We start from the raw sequence: 4,180 nt of genomic DNA, 5'->3' as shown, positions 1-4,180 counted from the left end.
AATAAATCATTTATGACAGTGGAATATATTAAAATAATTATACATTTGTATAAGTTTGTACTTTTAAAACATTTGTTTACCATATAATATCCTGACAATAACCTTGTGAAGAAGTCTGGGGAGCATTATTATCACCATTTAATTAATAGGAAAATTGAGGAATTTTCCCAGGAATAATAAATAAATTACCTTATGGTAAATAGTTAATGACAGAGTCAGAACCCAAGTCTCCTTACTCCTGTTCCTATTCTCTATCCTTTGAGCAATAGTGCCTCCCTAAATCATTTGTGTTTTCATGTAGGAGTTAAATCTTGATTAGACATTTTAATGTACATTGCCTTAATGAATTTTTTTTTTATTACAGGGATATATTACACTCTTCTCTTTAGAAACCTTGTCTAATAAAATGCTTGGAGAAGCCTTCCTAATTGAACTCCTATACAAAGAACCACTTACATGTAAGAAAACCTCAAATGATGAAAAGGAAACTTGGAAAAAGCAGCTTTTAGATATAGAAGACAAGTCACTTTCCCCTGATAAAATGGAAAATCAAAATAAGGTCATGAAAGAAAGTTTAACAGAGCAAAGTCATGATAAAAATAAAATAAAATCTGTGGATGAGGTAACTGTAGCAAAATGCAAAAGTGCATCCCTTCCAGGAAATGTGTCTGCTGCGTTACCCATTCCAAAGAGAGAACATGATGAAAAACAACTAGATTTATACCGATCTTGTTCATGTACAAGTATCTGCCAGAATTATCCAGACCTACAGATTGGAGGAGACCACGTGGGTAACATGTATGATTCCGGCTGCTTTGTGGAACACATACGTGATGATGCTTTTAATGGTCCTCTTTTACTTTCAGTAGATGTACCGTTGGGTCATTCTCCCATCAGTGAACCTCTAGAGAAATTACCTGCCTCAAATCTTTTGAATGGGGATGAAATTCGAGAAAAAAGTATGTTGTTTCATAAGCAGTCCCTGTCTAATTCTATGCTTAATAGTTATATGGAAAAAAAAGTGGACGAACTCTACAAACAGTTTTTGGAAGAAGATCTCACTAGGTGCTGCTTCATAACCAATCTTATGGCTTCTAATTTGTTAATGAATAATGTAAATCAGATTAGCCTTCAAATGTCTCAAGAGCAGAACACAGAGGCATTGAAAGCTCGGGAAGTTCTCTTACATTCTTTAGCAAGATGTAATCTCTAACATTTCCCACGGAAATAGTTCTGAATTTAGCACTCCTAACTTACAAATTTCAAACCAGAGAAGTAGGGAACTTGTATCACATCTGCAATAAGAACCAACTGTAGGTTGGTTGGACTAGCTTATGAGACTGGAGAAACAGCAGTCTTCTCTGGCTTATTGTGTCACATCAGACCCCTTTGTGGTGTGGTTATTACATTTTTCGAGAAATTATTTGACCAATGGTACATCTGAATTCTTGTAGATGACAATTTAAATGATTGAGCTTTATGACCATATTTTTAATTGTTTTGACATCTTTAATGGTTGCTACATTCAAGTTTGTATATTCCATATATGCTTATCTAATTGCCAGCAGCATCCCTAATTGACTACCTCACTCTCACTCATCAGATTTATTTACCACAAAAGTGATTAAATAAAAGTGAGATGAGGAGAGAATTATTGCTCTCAGATACTGAAAAGACAACTAGAAACTGTATCAGACAGGGACATTTCTTTCTCCACAAAACTGTTTAAAGACATATGAGTAGTGCTTAAATATCTTTCTTTTTATTTTCAACATACAGAATCTTTCACACTGACAATCAGAAATTCTTCAAACAAAAGTTGGATTTAAATGATATTTGAAAGAAATGTGGAAGGAGGGCTTAAGGAAAAATGGAGAATTTGCCATTAAGATTTGCAATTGAACTTGATGCTTTTGAACATTCTTGGGACAAGCATCAACTATTATATACCACTCTGTCATGCATGGTGGTTTTCAGCGATGGGAGGAAGGAAAGCATATAAGTAGAGTGAACAAAGTGCATAGAGAACCACCATCTAGAAATGAAGAGGATCTCCTGACAATATTTACACTTCTCAGATTATCCTCAATCAAGATCCTGGCTTAGGATAAAAGAAGGGAGTTATAGCAATTTTGGAATTAAATTAAATTAATTAATTAACAAAACATACCTAAGAATGGTATAGTTTACTGCAGACTTGGAAACAAGACCCTATACTTTATAGCTCACACTTCTCTCCCAGGTATAGTAAAATGATTGACATGTATTTTGCTTGTAAAATGAAATGGTATGAATTTATGTTATGGAATTTTTATGGTTGCATTATATATTAATAAGATTTGTACCTTAGTACTCACATCTTCTGTTCCAATTATCTCTTTGGTCTTTGATTAAATTTTAAAGAATAAATTACCCAGATGCCCTTACAATTTGTTCTTTTTGATCACACAATCTTTAGTTTATTTTCACTGTCTTCAAATTTCTATGATCTAATAATAAGTACCCCTGATTTGTTTCCTGTTCATCAGTCATTTCTCCAACATCTTCTCCAATAAGTCTCCCAATCTATTTCCACCAATCTGACATTTGATTCTGAAGAGGCAATGGATAAGGGTTTTGGAACAACTGACTTAATGTCTTATAGATACAGAAAAAGCAGTTGTGTGTATATTGTTTTATATATTGCTAAATTTGTGCATTTTAATGTGAGTTACCAAAATGATAAAATATTAATGTTAAACTTTATCTTTTCTAAAGTGAATTAAACATCATTGGGCAACATTATTGGTGTGAAGTTTTCTTAGAGATTGTAATATGTATTAATACTTTACAAAGAAGCTATATTCATAATAGTATTAAGGCTACATAGTATTATATTAAAAACACAATATTTAGCTAGTACCAAATTTAGAAGTGCATTTAATTATTACTCTAATATTTCAATTTTCTCCCTCTTGTTTATGTCATCAAAATTCTTAATTTCTAAAGATTACTCACTTACTGTTAAAACAGCCTAAGAATTCAATGCAATATTTAAGCAAGGAAATATAATAAATTTAGTGTTATTTTCATCTTGACCTCATACTTGCTGCCTTCAATGCTTGGGTGAAATATGCATAAGGGGTTGTGGTTGAGCATGTTTGGATCCTAAGTAGACATTCTTCATTCTATCTTTCATCATGGGTTTCACTTATATGACAATGCAGTTCCATTTTAAAATGTTATTTAAAATGTATGGAATGATAAATTTCTTTCTGTCTCACTTTTTTTGGGAGTTGAAAGTATTACTTTTGTGCTTCTATGAAAATGGAGAATGTTATTGATTCATCAGTGTGGGAGGATCATCATTTCTGGGTAGGGAAGAATTTCAACAGGTTAAGAATGACGCCCAATATAATGTTGCTCCCTACCTGTATAGGTCAGTTTAATTTATATCCCATATTTGGATTTCAGGTCACTACTGTAGGGCCCAGAGTGGGTTTGACCCAGTCTCAAGTAATTTTCTGTAAGGAACATCCTTAAATCATTAAAAGCAATTCAAGAGATAGACTATACTGGACTCCTGGAACTTTTAGGCTACATCTCTCTGTCTCATGGGTTAGTCGCCCAAAGAAGCCAGCCTCCCTCAGGTTCTTTTTCTTTTTTTCCCAGAGGTTTAAGACCAGAGATAATACTAACCTGGTCCATTCAAAGTTGTAAGCAGACTTTCTGGCTCTTTCCAATCTTACCCTTAACATTTAGGTCTTATTAAAACTGGTTTTTGTAAGTGAAGAAACAAAATAAATAGTTCTCTAGGGATATCTTTTCACTTGCAATTATCCTTTTTGGGGGCTGCTTGTAATTTTCTGTAAGGAACATCCTTAAATCATTAAAAGCAATTCAAGAGATAGACTATACTGGACTCCTGGAACTTTTAGGCTACATCTCTCTGTCTCATGGGTTAGTCGCCCAAAGAAGCCAGCCTCCCTCAGGTTCTTTTTCTTTTTTTCCCAGAGGTTTAAGACCAGAGATAATACTAACCTGGTCCATTCAAAGTTGTAAGCAGACTTTCTGGCTCTTTCCAATCTTACCCTTAACATTTAGGTCTTATTAAAACTGGTTTTTGTAAGTGAAGAAACAAAATAAATAGTTCTCTAGGGATATCTTTTCACTTGCAATTATCCTTTTTGTGGGGCTGCTT

At 33.6% G+C, this 4,180-nt stretch overlaps 1 pseudogene; it reads left to right on the top strand.

Moving 5' to 3' along the window:
• The first annotated feature begins 406 nt into the window (after positions 1-406).
• Positions 407-1,304, top strand: LOC103080248 (uncharacterized protein CXorf21 pseudogene; annotated as a pseudogene).
• The last annotated feature ends 2,876 nt before the right edge of the window (positions 1,305-4,180 follow it).

The sequence above is a fragment of the Lipotes vexillifer genome, unplaced genomic scaffold, assembly GCF_000442215.2.
Source record: "Lipotes vexillifer unplaced genomic scaffold, Lipotes_vexillifer_v1.1 scaffold886, whole genome shotgun sequence".
Lineage (NCBI taxonomy): Eukaryota > Metazoa > Chordata > Mammalia > Artiodactyla > Lipotidae > Lipotes > Lipotes vexillifer.
This window is presented reverse-complemented; position numbering and strand designations above follow the sequence as displayed.